The sequence below is a fragment of the Mobula birostris genome, chromosome 28 (genome assembly GCF_030028105.1).
Source record: "Mobula birostris isolate sMobBir1 chromosome 28, sMobBir1.hap1, whole genome shotgun sequence".
NCBI classification, from domain to species: Eukaryota; Metazoa; Chordata; class Chondrichthyes; order Myliobatiformes; family Myliobatidae; genus Mobula; species Mobula birostris.
In genome coordinates this window covers 23,597,177-23,612,786 of record NC_092397.1, presented here as the reverse complement: position 1 = coordinate 23,612,786, position 15,610 = coordinate 23,597,177, and positions in this window count along the sequence as shown.

The window sequence follows — 15,610 nt, the reverse complement described above, 5'->3', positions numbered from 1 at the left end:
CCCATCCATGTGACTGTGCAAATATGTTTTAAATATTGTACCTGAGGCAGAGAGCCGGTGCAGTGAGGCGCTGACAGACACTCACTGCTCCGCGGGCAGGAAGAGGGGAGGCGGATCCCACAGCGGAGCCGAAACCCCAACAAGTAGAGACCGGCTCCACCATCTCGGACTTCCCGCACTGGACCGTTTCCAGGGAAACGACGGCGGTGACGGTGGGACCCCTGTGACGTTACCGCGTGTCTGTCACGTGACGGGGCAGCGGGAGCTGTCAATCAGTGGAGCCGCCGGAAAACTGGGGAGCATCGTTAGTAGAATCGGTCTGGGGAGGGTGGGGGCGGATTTCCAGGAACGGTGACTCTCCCACCCCACCTCCGGGAAGTGACTGTGTTATAAACTGTAACATTCACATTGCAATCTGACTCTTAGGTCCTATAAATATTTAACGTTTGTATTTTGTATATTTTTGTGTGGATAGTCCTTTTAATTTTGGATAAAAAACGTTGAAACTATATCAGCTTCATCAACCTTCCTGGTAACTTCCTCAAAAACACTCTACAAGATTGGTTAGGCATGACGTACAATGCACAAAGCCATATTAACTATTCCCAATCAGTCCCTCTCTGTTCAAATAATTATATCTATGGTTGCTTAGAATACCTTCCAATAACCTTCCAACAACTGATATTAGGCTCACTGGCCTATGATTTCTTGGCTAATTTGTAGACCCTCTCTTAAACAACAGAACAACATTAACTATCTTCCAATCCTCTAGTACCGCACCCGTGGATGAGGAGGTTTAAAATATCTCTGCTGGGACCCTGCAATTTCTGCATTATCCTCCCACAAGGTCTGAGGGACCACCTTGTTGGGCCAGTAGATTTATTCACCCTAAGGCAGCAAACTTCTCCTCTTCTGTGGAAACAGCCTACAGGTTTGAGGTGGATCATCTGACGGAGTGGTGTAAGGACAACGACCTGGTGCTTAACACTTGTAAAACAAAAGAGATGATCATTGACTCCAGGAGATCAAAGGACAGAGTACACAGCCCCTTCCATATACATGGAGAGGTAGAGGAAAGTGAGGAAAACCTAAAGGTCCTTGGAGTTATGATGTCAAAACATCTGAAATGGACCACCAACACCTCGCTGCTTGCAAAAAAAAAGCACAACAAAGACTCTTCTTCCTCAGAAAGCTGAAACAGGCCAAACTTCCAGAAGAGCTGTTGCTTAACTTCTACCGAAGCACAATTCAAACCATCTTGACCAACAGCGCCACAGTGTGGTATGCCAGCTGCACAGCCGCTGAGCGACAAGACCTGCATCGCGTGGAGAAGGTGGCCCAGCGAATTGTCGGGATGGAGCTCTCAGGACTGGACATCATAATTTCTAGCAGACTCAGGAGGAAAGCAATCAGCATAACCAGAGACACCACACACCCCGGCCACACCCTGTTTGACCCGCTGCCGTCCAGCAAAAGGTTCAGGACACTAAAAGCCAGAACAAGTAGACTGAAGAACAGCTTCTATCCCAGAGCTGTGGCCTCTATCACACCACTCCCACAGAACAATGACCGAAACTGTGAGCACACAAATGCACAAACAAGGTCTCAAATACTTGCACTAACGGCACTTTGTGCATTACTGTGATATGCTGGTGCTACTGCAACTTATTTTCTGTTACATATCTAGTTAATACTGAGTTTCTATTATTGTCTTGATTTTATCTACCGCTTTATTTAATTGCCTGAGAGGAAGCCAAACAGAGTTTCATTGTACCTATGTATAATGACAATAAAGATCATTCAATTATTTTACAAGTATTGCATTTTCTAAGTAACAGATTTTTTTTTAAGTCAGGAGAAAATTTAGATATTAGAGATACAAATGGAGTTAGGTGTCTTTGTGCAGGATTCCCGAAATGTGGACTTGCAGCTTGAGTTGGCAATAAGGAGGAAAATACAACTGCGTTTGTGGTGTGGACTGATCATGAAAACCTGGGGTATATTCAGACCGCCAAAAGTTCGAACTCCCGCCAGGCCCGTTGGGCGTTATCTTTCGGACTATTCAAGTTTTCCCTCACATACCGTTCAGGGTCCAAGAACAGGAAGCCGGACGCGCTTCCCGCCAATACGACTCCAAGGCGGACAATTCAAGCCCAGGCACTATCCTCCCACCATCCTGTGTGGTTGCCACCCTCACTTGGGTGATCCCGTCCAAAGTAAAAGAACGGCAATGGAACTGGCGATCGTCTGTATGTGCCCGTTTCCGTCAGGTCTCAGGTTTTCCAGTGGGAACACACATCTCGGTTCGCCTGCCACCCCGGGAGTGATAGGATCCTAGCGCTCCTGAAAAAAAAACGCTCTTGGTGGCAGTCCATGGAGGCGGATACACGTTATTATGTCTCAGCATGTTCCATCTGTGCTCGGGGGAAAGCATCACATCGGCCACCTGCGGGTTTACTTCGTCCTCTGCGTGTCCCTGGTCGCACATCGCCCTAGATTTCGTCACCGGTCTAGCCTCTTCACATGGAAGCACCACCGTACTCACCGAGGTAAAACGGTTCTCCAAGGACGTGCACTTCGTAGCCCTCCCTAAACTCCCTTCCTCGCAAAAAAACGCAGATCTTCTCGTCCACCAAGTCTTCCGCCTCCACGGAATCCCCACGGACATCGTCACCGATCGAGGTCCCCAGTTCGTCTCGCAGGTATGGCAGGCCTTCGGTCAAGCCTTAGGTGCATCGGTCAGTCTGTCATCCGGCTTCCACCCCCAGACGAACGGGCAGACGGAACGCGTCAACCAAAGCTTGGAGGCGACACTATGTTGCGTAATGGCAAACAACCCGTGGACCTGGAGCGACCACCTCCCGTGAGTTGAGTACGTCCAAAACTCTCTGGTGAGCACTGCCATTGTAAGGTCCACATTCGAGTCCTCCCTGGTGTACCAATCCTCGCTGTTCCCCGCGCACGAAGAGGAGATTGCAGTACCGTCGGTTTAGGACTATATACGATCGGTGCTTTAAGGTTTGGGAGGAGCCATGCACGGCCCCACTCAGAGCAGCAAATCGCAATAAAAAGACGGCCGTCCGGCACTGTATTCCAGCGCCTAAGTACCAACCGGGGCAGATGGTGTGGCTTTCATCCGAGGACATCCCTCTCAAGAACGAGCATAGGAAACTCGTCCCTCGCTTCCTGGGACTATTCAAAGTCGAAACTGTTATCAATCTCACAGCAGTCCGCCTGAAGCTGCCAAGACCTATGTGCATCCACCCGAATTTTCATGTTTCCCATTTAAAGCCAGTTTCCGTCAGCCCCTTGTGTCCTCCGGCTGAGACTCCCCCACCTGCCCGTATCATCGATAACCTTCCGGCATACACCGGCCAACGACTACTGGATGTGCGCCGTCGGGGCAGGGGTTTCCAATACCTGGTATACTGGGAAGGATACGGTCCAGAAGAGCGTTCCTGGGTCCCACGCTCCTTCATCCTAGACCCTTCTCTCATACAGGACTTTCATCGGGACCATCCAGACAGGCCTGGCGGATCGCGTGGAGGCTCCCGTTGGGGGAGGAGAACTGTCATGGTCCCTTGTGGCAATCTACCACAGTGCTATTTACCTCAGGAATTCGGCCTCGATCCCCTCGTTTAAATTCCAATCATTCATAGTCGTCATAGTCATAGCCATACTTTATTGATCCCAGGGGGAAATTAGTTAAATTCCCAGGTTGCACTAACTACAGACACCTGCTTTCCATCAGAAAATTCCGGATAAAGACCCAGTGGTCACAACAAGGAGCTGCCAGTTCGTTGGTCGACTCCGGTGTGAGTAACCTCGTTTCGTGGTTCTTCGGACTGACAGTTCTAAGTCTAGCATCGCTCCTGCATTCTCTTCAAACATAAGACCCCGGGTAAAGACTCTCCTGGAAACCGATTCCCGCCCGCCATGGCATCAACGCCTCCCGACTCTACCCCCGTGCCCGTGTTGTGCACTTGGGTTCATCCACCGCCACGCTCGTGTAACAATATCTATATTTCTAACTGAGTGGGACTTTGACAGTTGTCATATGAAATGCCTGTTGACATTGAATAATAAACAAGAGAGAATCTGCAGACACTGGAACTCCAAGCAACAGACACAAAATGCTGGAGGAACTCTGCAGGCCAGGCAGCATCTATGGATAGAAGTACAGTCGACGTTTCAGGCTGAGACCCTTTGGCAGGACTGGATAAAAAGAGATGATTAAATTTAACAGGTGGGAGGGGAAGTAGAGAAGCACGACGTGACAGGTTAAACCGGGAAGGGGGGAGAATAAAATAAAGAGTTGGGAATTTTATGGGTGAAACAGATACAGGGCGGGAGAAGAGGGATAGAATAAAAGGCCATGGAAGAAAAAAAAGGAGGGAGAAGGACCAGAGGGAGGCGATGGCCAGGGACGGAGATATGGTGAGAGGGAATAAAGGGGATGAAGAATGATGAGGGACGTGAGAACATGACTGGAAAATCAAGAAATCGATGTTCATGCCATCAAATTTAAGGCTACCCAGACGGAATATAAGGTGTTGTTCCTTCTAGCCGAGTGTGGCCTCATCACGGCAGTACAGGAGGCCATATAGATTGGAAGCTCACTGCGTTAAGGTAGCTGCTGAGTTTTATGCAGAAAAATATTGACTGATTTGAGATATGTGGCATGGAACCAGTGCTTGACCCTCAAATTTATCCAGTATTTTAACAACACTACGTCATATCTCTTTTCCCAAATATAGCCCAATCACTCAAATACTACACGGTCCATAAATTTACATAAATGGGACGTCAATGATATTGGTCTAATACCAGAAGGATCTGACGGGGCAAGGGGGTGTTCCCAGGTTTTAGAATAGACACTACAATTGCCATTTTCCGTGAGGAGGGAAGATGGGCTCAATTCCAATTATGATTCAAAAAATGTAATATTATCTCAAGAGAGTTGTTAGACATTTGTTTAAACATACAATAATATTCATCATCTTCCTGGAGTCAGAAAGTGGGGTCGGGCGATGCGGGGGAGGGAAAGATGTGCTTGGTGGTGGGATCCCATTGGGAATGGTGGAAGTTACGGGGAATTATTTGCTGGACACGGAGGCTGGTGTGGTGGTAGGTGAGGACAAGGAGGATCCCTATCCCTGGTATTATTTGCTGGACACGGAGGCTGGTGTGGTGGTAGGTGAGGACAGGAGGATCCCTATCCCTGGTATTATTTGCTGGACACGGAGGCTGGTGTGGTGGTAGGTGAGGACAGGAGGATCCCTGTTCCCTGGTATTATTTGCTGGACACGGAGGCTGGTGTGGTGGTAGGTGAGGACAGGAGGATCCCTATCCCTGGTATTATTTGCTGGACACGGAGGCTGGTGTGGTGGTAGGTGAGGACAGGAGGATCCCTATCCCTGGTATTATTTGCTGGACACGGAGGCTGGTGTGGTGGTAGGTGAGGACAGGAGGATCCCTATCCCTGGTATTATTTGCTGGACACGGAGGCTGGTGTGGTGGTAGGTGAGGACAGGAGGATCCCTGTTCCCTGGTATTATTTGCTGGACACGGAGGCTGGTGTGGTGGTAGGTGAGGACAGGAGGATCCCTATCCCTGGTAAAGTGACGGGAGGATGGGGTTCGAGCAGAAGTGCGTGAAATGGAAAAGATGCGGTTGAGGCTGCGTTGATGGTGGAGGAAAGGAAGCCCCTTTCTTTTAAAAACCAGGTCATCTCCTTCTTTCTAGCATGAAAACCAGATTCTGAGAGCAGATGGGGTGGAGACGGAGGATCTGAGAAAAGGGAATGTTCCAGAATGAAAATCCTCACCCGGAGAGCAGATTATTCTGGAATGAAAAGCCTCATCCTGAGCGCCCAGGCAATATCCGGGTAAACCTTCTCCGCACGCATCCTGGTATAATCATGTCCTCTCCATAATGTGACCACCAGAACTCGGTGTTATCCGAGCGCATCCAGGTGCTAAAACACATTACCAACAGACTGAAAAAAGCACGTTCAAGGAATTTAAGAGTCCCGGCGACCACCAGCGCGCCCCCACCCTCCGCGACACCGAGATTGATGCCCAGTCCTCGCACAGACAAGTCGACAAGCACACGGAGATTATCAGTAAAATACAAAGATGCATGTTTATAGTCCAGACCTCACAGCCCAACGAGATCATCTCTCGACAGACCCCCAGTGGCCACGCCGACGCAGGACGCCCGCTAGGGAATGCCGCGGCTCACAGGCCCAGTCCGCCCATATACAGGCACATATCTATTTGTTTTTTTTGTATTTATTTGTTTATTTATTTTTTTGTTTATTTGTTTGTTTGTTTGCTATTAATTTACTTATTTTCACATTGCTTGTTTGCCATTCTGCTTGTGTGTAGGTCTTCGTTCATTGATACTGTTGTATTTCTCAGATCTACTGTGAAGGCCAGCAAGTAAATGAATCCCAATGTAATGTATGGAGACACATTTGCACTTTGATAATGATATTACTTTGGACTTTGAATGTGCTCTCTGAGTTCCGATTCCATGCAATTTATTGATAATACTCTGGCTTTTCTCAGATTATTGAACGCTGGGAGCAGACAACCCGCCGTCCTTACCCGTTTTCCGCTGGCTGTGAATCCAGTCCACACCAGCGTTGTTACCTGGTGACAGTCCTCTGAAGCGGCCCAGTCAGCTTGTTGGATGGCTCAGAAAGCGGGAGGAGAGTGAAGAGTGAAACAAGTCTGGATGCCCGCCCTGCAACCCTGCAGACCTTACCACCTCCATCAGTACTTGGGTCCTGGAGCTCCGTCATTGAGAGCGCGGTGGGAGCTCGCTCCGCACACGTAGAGCAGTGGTTACGGAATTAGGCCCGGCTCCGCCTTCTCCAGGACAGCTTAGAAACGGCAAAAAACATTGCTGCTGCTGCAGAGGCCCACATGTGGATCTTGGGGATTGTAGTCGTGATGTGAAGGACCCCTGCGCCGATAATTGAGTTTCTCTCCGCCTGAGTACCGCATGGGGTTCAGGGTAAAAGGTCACCGAGCAAAATATGAACTCTGTTTCTCACTTCACTGATGTTGTCGTATCTGCTGAGTATATCCAGCAGTTTCTGCGTTTACTTCAGGGTCAACTCTGTTTCTCTGACTCCGGATCTCTGCTGACCCTGTCACATGTGGAGGAAGTGGTGAAGGTGACGGACTGGAAATCCATTTTGGGTTGTCTCCACGCAGGTTCGAATCCTGTCCACTGCAATGAATAGTGGAGCGGACTCGAAAGGCGGAATCGCCCACTCCAACTTCTGTTTCCTGTTGGTCAACGTCCAGCCTTTGTGTTTTGCTACACATTTGCTACTAAGAATGAGGTTATGGAATAACATGGGACAAGATAGGAAAGTCAGCATGTTTTCCTTGAGGGGAAAACTTGGTTGACGAACCTGCTGGAATTCTTTGAGGAGACTGCACGTAGGATAGATAAAGGGGATGTAGTGAATGTTGTTTATGTGTACTTTAAGATAGCTTTTGAGAAGATGTAACACATGAGGCTGCTTACCAAGTTAAGAGCCCATGGTATTAAATCAAAGCAACTGGCATGGTTAGAGCATTGGCTGGTTGGAAGGAGACAGCAAGTAGAAATATAAGTATCCTTTTGCGCTTGGCTGCCACTGACTTGTGTTCCGCAGTGGTCAGTGCTCTGACCACTTCTTTTTATGCTGCATATCAATGGTTTAGATGATGGAATAAATGGCTTTGTTCCCACGTTCGCAGATGATACGAAGATTGGTGGAGAGGCAGGTAGTGTTCATGAAACAGGTAGGCTGCAGAAGGACTTGGACAGATGAGGAGAATGGACAAGTGAGTGGCAAATGAAATACAATGTTGTGAAATGCATGGTCATGCACTTCAGTAGTAGAAATAAATGTGGCATATTTTCTAAACGGGGAGAATATCAAAAATTGGAGATGCAAAGAGATTTAGCAGTCCTTGTGCAGATGTAGTTCAGTGGGCGAGCACATGCTTTACATGTACGAAGTCTCAGGTTCATTCCCAGATGAGGAAATTGCTCTGTGCTCGGCATTCATTTCCGTCGTTGAAGCGCGGATAAGCCTGTAACATGCGGGAGAAGCCGTTGCTGTATCGGTAGGGAAATTCAAAAACATTGCACAACAATTCCAATGACTATATGTAGCAGAGTGTCGCAGTGGAACCGTGACGGGCCCATAACCTAGAGAACGCTGGATCGAAACCATCTTCTGCTGTTCATCAGTTATCAGTGCGTTTTAAAGCTGGAGATACAAGGGAATCCACCGGCTTTCAGTTGAATAATGGAAGGAGAAATGACAAAAGAGTTTAAATTACATGTGTGCAATGGTCGAAGATGGACATTTCTGTTTCATCGGCTTTTGGTTCCAGTATGTACAATATGGTTTCCTAGGCACACACTCATCCACACAGATTTTAATGAAGTCAGTGACAACTGTGGCGTACTCATTAAGACTGCTAGATGAATCCCTGAATACAGTCCTGTCCACAGATTCAAAGCTGTCCTGCAAGCGCCCCTGCACCTCCCTTGTCAATACCCTTTTTAATCCTCACTACTGATTCAGCAGAATTCAGCATCTGCCTATACTTAGGGAGTAGGAGTCGAGCCAGGTGATCAGACTTACCAGTGTGGGCAAAGTGGAAAATCTGGAAAATATTTTCCTGCATCAGTTAATCAGCCAATAAATTCTATTGCTGAATGCTCCTCACCCCAACACACAATCAGGCCGGAATGGGTGCGTCGCATCTGGACAGTGCTTTACACAATGATCCGCTGAATCGGAAACGATTCCGACCCTCTCCGTTCGGACGGGAAGAAGTGTCTGTGTAAAAGCGTCGATACCATAGTCAACGAACAAACACCGGGGTGACCCTTTAAGCTATACTATACCCGGACATGCCAGCAACAGGTCGCACTTTTGCATTGGTTTCTCGCTTGTTTAGTGGTTAGTATCCCCGTCTGTCACGGGGAGGACGGGGGTTAATTTCCCCGACAGGGAAATGGTTTTGCTGTTTACATATTAAATGTAATTGCAACTCGAATTTACCAAGTAATTTGAAAAGGGTTAAATAGTCATAGTCATACTCATAGTCATAATTTATTAATCTCGGGGGAAATTGGTTTTCGTACAGTTGTTCCGTAAATAATAACTAGTAATAGAGCCATAAATAGTTAAATAGTAATATGTAAATTATACCAGTAAATTATGAAATAAGTCCAGGACCAGCCTATTGGCTCAGGATGTCTGATCCTCCAAGGGAGGAGTTGTAAACTTTGATGGCCACAAGCAGGAATGACTTCCTATGACGCTCAGTGTTGCATCTCGGAGGAATGAATCTCTGGCTGAATGTACTCCTCTGCCCACCCAGTACATTATGTGGTGTATGGAAAACATTGACCCAGATGGCATGCAACTTAGACAGCATCCTCTTTTCAGAGAGTCCAGTTCCACCCCACAACATTAACGGCCTTACAAATGAGTTTGTTGATTCTGTTGGTGTCTGCCACCCTCAGCCTGCTGCCCCAGCACACAACAACAAACATGATAGCACTGGCCACCACAGACTCGTACAACATCCTCAGCACCGTCCGGCAGATGTTAAAGGACTCAGTCTCCTCAGGAAATAGAGACGGCTCTGGCCCTTCTTGTAGACAGCCTCAGTGTTCTCTGACTAGTCCAGTTTATACTCAATTCGTATCCACAGGTATTTGTAATCCTCCACCATGTCCACACTGACCCCCTGGATGGAAACAGGGGTCATCGGTACCTTAGCTCTCCTCAGGTCTACTACCAGCTCCTTAGTCTTTTTCACATTAAGTGCAGATAATTCTGCTCACACCATGTGACAAAGTTTCCTACCGTAGCCCTGTACTCAGCCTCATCTCCCTTGCTGATGCATCCAACAATGGCGGAGTCATCCGAAAACTTCTGGAGGTTAAAGAGGTTAAGTCCGAGTTTGGAGTTGAAGTGATCGGTTCTTTGGGGATACGGAGCAGTCGGTCTGCAGTGACCCCGGGAGTGAGAGTCACCCGATAGGAGGCACTTTGTTTTCTACTTTGTGAAATCTCCCCTCAGCGACTCTGTATCACAGAGTTATTCGACGTAACACGCGGTGACGTGGAACAATATTTGCTTCATCTGCCTTTGCCACATTTTAAAAGTTAAAAAAAGGCTGTTCTTGTGCTCGATTTCAGGTTTACAGTTCAAAGAGTCAGAAAGGAGAGGGTGAGTGGAATCGGTGCCTTCACCCAGCTCAGGCCACCCTGCAGAGACTCCGGGAGACTCCTTCCGTCTGACTGCGAGCTCGGAGCTGTGAAAGGTCATCGACCTGAAACGTGAACTCGGTTTCTCTCCCCACAGACGCTGCCTAAACTGTGCAGTATTTCCGGCTGTTTCAGCTTTTAGTTCAGGAGCAGTCCTGTTTCTCTGACCCCGGGATCGATGCTGTCCTCATCCGTCCCGGGACACAGTGATTACGTCCCATGTAAAATGTCCTTCTTTGAGGAGTGTGTACTCGTGGCCGAATGTTTTGGCGATGCACTGGGAACTTAGTTTGGTATTTCCCCTTCTAAATCTGACCAATATGTGGTTCCACTGTTTTCTGTTTAATGTTGTCCGTCACCTTCTGATGCAAAACATTCATGCAGATTGTGAAAAGCCGAGTCACAGCATCGATTGTTAGTCACCATCTTCCAACGCCGGAATGGACCATTTATTAAAGCCTTTTTTTCGTTTGTCTCTGTGGTGCAATCGGTGAGCGCGTTCGGCTGTTAACCGGAAGCTTGGTGGTTCGAGATCACCCAGGGACGCTGGTGATCCAGCAGCTTTTGCTGCGCGTTATATTGCCCACCGGGAAACGCTGCGCTGTCCGGAGCCCGGCGTTCCCTGCTCTGCCGCATCACGTTCAGTGGAAATTAAAATGATTTTTGTTACATACCGAGATACAGTGAAAAGCTTCGCTTTCATGCTGTTCAGAGAGATCAGATCATTGCACAGTGAATAGAGAGAGAACAATGTTAAGCAATAACAGAATGCAGAATAAAACGTGAGGGCGACATAGAAAGCACAGTGCGGGTAAATAATCAGGTGCCGCATCGTAACGGGGTAGATTGTGAGATCAAGGCTCCATCTTATTGTACTTGGGCACCACTCAACAGACATAACAGCGGAGTTGAAGCTATCCACGAGCCTGTAGTACGTGCTGTCTTGTACCTTCTGCCGGATAGAAGAAGGCAAATGAGAGAATATCCGGGGGTATGATAGCTTTCTGTCAGGAGTGTATATTATCCACTTCTCTTTGACCATAAGTGTGTGTTTCCTCCAGCGACATCCTTGGAACTAACGTACTTATCGGGTCTAATGTCGTGGTTTTGATTTAATTTTGGGTCCTCGATCATTCAGTTGTAGTCGAATTGGTTTCATCCCACATATGTCCTCGTTCATTTTATTTTTACTATGGATGTCCAATCCCAATACACGTCCAGCAACCCACCGCCCCCGCCCCCCGCCCCCGGCCCCACCACCAGGAAGGTCTCAAAGCTCTCCGCTTCCATCGGGATACCAGACCCAACCAGCTCCCCTCCACCACCATTCACCTCCGTCTGGCAGAACGTCCTCCCACTTCCTTTCAACACAATGTGAGCCATGGACACTGGCATGGGTCCCAGCTGTGCCTGCCTCTTTGTCGGCTACGTGGAACAGTCTATGTTCCAAGCCTACACTGGTGTCGCTCCCTAACTTTCCTTACACTATATAAATGACTGCATATCTACCTCTTTCTGCACCCATGTGGAACTCGTCCACTTCATCAGCTTTGTCTGCAACTTCCACCCTGCCCAAAAGTTTACCTGTCCCATATCCGACAGCTCCCTCCGTTTCCTCCATCTCTTTGTCTCTATCTCTGAAGACAGCTTGTCTACTGATGTCTATTATAACCACACAGACTCTCTCAGCTACCTGGACTATACCGCTTCGCACCCCGTTACATGTAAAAATGCTAGCCCCTTCTCTCAATTCCTCCGTCTCCGCCGCATCTGCCCTCAGGGTAAGTCGTTTAATTCAAGAACAAAGGGGATATCGTCTTTTTTCAAAGAAAGGGGCTCTCCTTCCTCCACCATGAAAGCTGCTCTCAACAGAATCTCTTCCATTTTGCTCACGTCTACCCCCACCCCATCCTCGCTCCCTACCCCGGACAGAGGGTTCGTCTTGTCCTCACCTACCTCTCCCCACCCTCCGCCTCTAGCACACAATTCTCTGTAAGTTCCGCCATCTCCGGCGGGATCCCACCACCAAACACATCTTTCCCTCCCCCCCGACGTTCTGCTCTCTGCAGGGATCCCATGTGCGTTGGTCCCTCCCACTGATCTCTCTCCTGGCACTTATCCTTGCAAGTGAAACAAGTGTTACACCTGCCCCGACACATCCGCCCTCATTACCATTCAGGGCCCCAAGTAATCCTTCCAGGTAAGGAAACACTTCAGCTGTGAATCTTTTAGTGTCATCTACTGCATCCAGTCCTCCCAGTGCAGCCTCCTGTATATCGGTGAGACCCGATACAGATTGGAGACCACTTCACTGAGCACCTACACTCCCTCCACCAAAACAAGCGAGAGCTCCCAGTGCCCATGCATTTAAATTCGGCTTCCCATTCCAATTCCGACATGACAGCGCATGTCCTCCTGTATTGTCGTGATGAAGCCACACTCAGTTTGGAGGAACAACAACACATTATCTTCGGCTGGGTAGCTTCCAACCTGATGGTATGAACATCGATTTCTCAAACTTCTGGTAATGTCCCATCCTTCACGAAGCCCGATTCTCTTTTCCCTCCCTGACATTATCTGTTACCCACCCATCACCTCCCTCTGGTGTTCCGTCCCCTTTTCTTTCTTTCATGGTCTCCTCTCCTTCCCTGTTCTCCAGCCCAGTATCTCTTTCACCAATCAAAGTTTCAGGTCCTTAATTTACCAGCCACCCCTCCCCCCGCCGGTTTCACCTATCACCTCGTGTTTCTTCTTCCCCTCCCCTCACCGTCTAACCCTGATTCTTCGTCGTTTTTTTTCCCTCCATTTCGGATGATAGAACTCGCTCCGATACGTCGACTGTATTTTTTCCCACAGATGCTGGCTGGCCTGCTGCGTTATTCCAAAATTTTCTGTGTTGCTTGGATTTCCATTATCTGTAGATTTTCTCTTTGGGCCTCTGTCCATATCGCTCCACTCTTACATATTCATGAGCCTATCTAAACACAACGTATATCCCTCCGTCTCTGAACCTGGCAGCCCGTTCCAAGCACCCGCCCCACTCTTCTAAAAACGTGACGCGCACATCTTCTTTAAATGGCATAGTTATTAGAAACAAGGTTAGTAAACTTGTGGCACAGAACAGTACCAAGGCATGTGATTTAGTGGCCATTAAAGACACTTGGTTGCAGGGTGGAGATGACTGGGGATTAAGTATACAAGGGTATCAGGTAATACGGGAAGATATGCAAAGAAGGTCGGGTGGCGCTCTTGAATAAGGATGAGATCAGGGCGATTGTGAGAGACGATATAAGATCTACGGAGCAGATTGTGGAGTCTATCTGGGTAGAGATTAATAATAGTAAAGTGAAACAAATCACTGGTGCACTGGTGGGAGTTGTCTACAGGCCACTTAATAAAAATATTGCAGAGGCAGAGGCGATTAACCGAGAAACAACAGAGGTTTGTAAGAATGGATCGGCAGTTGTTATGGGGTACTTTAACTTCCACATAGATTGGGTGAATCAGGTTGGTCAAGGAAATCTTGAGGAGGACTTCATAGAATGCATCCATGATGGCTTTCTTGAGTAGCATGTTAGTGAACCTACAAGGGGAAATGCTATCTTAGATCTAGTCCTGTGCAATGAGACAGGTAAGATTAACGATTTGTATTCAGGAATCCTCTTGGAAAGAGTTATCATAGTATGATTGAATTTCGCATATAGATGGAGGATGAAATTGTTAGATCTAAAATTAGTGCATGATGCTTGAACAAGGGAGACTACAAAAGGATGAGAGAGGAGCTGTCGAATGTGGGTTGGGGGAACGGGCTATTTGGTAGGACAGTTGAGGAACAGTAGAATACTTTTAAAGAGATTTTTCACAGTGCTCAACAAAAGTATATTCCAATCAAAAGTAAGGAGAGTAAGTGTGGGGAACAAAAGATAGTATCAAATTAAAAGCTCATGTGTACAAAGTCGCAAAGAGTAGTGGGAGACTGGAAGGTTGGGAAAACTTTAAAAAGCAACAAAGAACAACTAAACAAGAAATAAGGAAAGGGAAGATAGAGTATGAAAGTAAATTAGCACAAAATATAAAAACAGCCAACAAAAGTAAGGTGGCTAAAGTCAACGTAGGTCCCTTGGAAGACGGGAAGGGGAAATTGATATTGGGTGATAAGGAAATGGCTGAGGTATTGAACGACTATTTTGTGTCGGTCTTCACGGTGGAGGACAGGACTAATATGCCAAAGAATGATGTTATGGACGAAATGGGAGGTGAGGACCTTGATAAAATCACTGTCACTAAAGAGATAGTGATGAGCAAATTAGAGCGCCTGAGGATAGGTAAGTCCTGGTCCTGATGGGAGGCATCCCAGGGTGCTGAGGGCATGACTTTGGCGGAAGTTACATCAGACGTGTTGCCAATCATTTACCTACATTTCCCACGCTCTGGGCAGGTCGCCAGCGGATTGGAAGACAGCAAATGCCACGCCACTTTTTGAAAAAGAACGTAGGCAAAGGACGGGCCAGTTAGGCCAGTTAGCTTAACATCTGTAGTCGGGAAATTGCTTGATGCTTTCATTAAGGAAGAAATAGCAAAACATTCAGAAAGGAGTGGTTCCATTAGACAGACGCAGCATGGATTCAGAAAGAACAAGACCTGTTTGACAAACTTACTGGAGTTCTTTGAGGAAATAATGAGTGCAGCAGATAGAGGGGAACAGGTGAATGTCGTATACTTGGATTTCCAGAAGGCGTTCGATAAGCTGCTGTACAAGACAATTATAAATGAGATACAGATGCCTGGAGTCGGAGGAAGTGTATTGGAATGGATAGTGGATTGGTTAACCAATAGAAGGCAGAGAGTTGGTCTGAGTGGATGTATCTCTGGTTGACAGTCAGTGGTGAGTGGGGTGCCGCAGGGGTTGGTGCTGGGCCCGCAGCTGTTTAGCATTTATATTGATGATTTGTAAGAGGAGACTGTGTGTAGCGTAGCAAAATTTACTGATGACACTAAATTGAGTGGAGAAGCAAATTGTACAGAGGATGTAGAGAGTCTGCAGAGGGAAATAGGTATGTTAAATGAGTGGGCCAAGGTCTGGTAGACGGAATACAACGTTAGTAAATGCGAGATTGTCCACTTTGGAAGGAATAATAGAAGAGCAGATTATTATTTAAATAGTGAAAGATTGCAGCATGCTGTTGTGCAGAGGGACTTGTCAGTGCTTGTGCATGAATCGCAAAAAGTTGGCTTGCAGGTACAACAGGTTATTAAGAAGGCAAACGGAATGTTGGCCTTCATTGATAGAGGGATTGAATTCACGACCAGG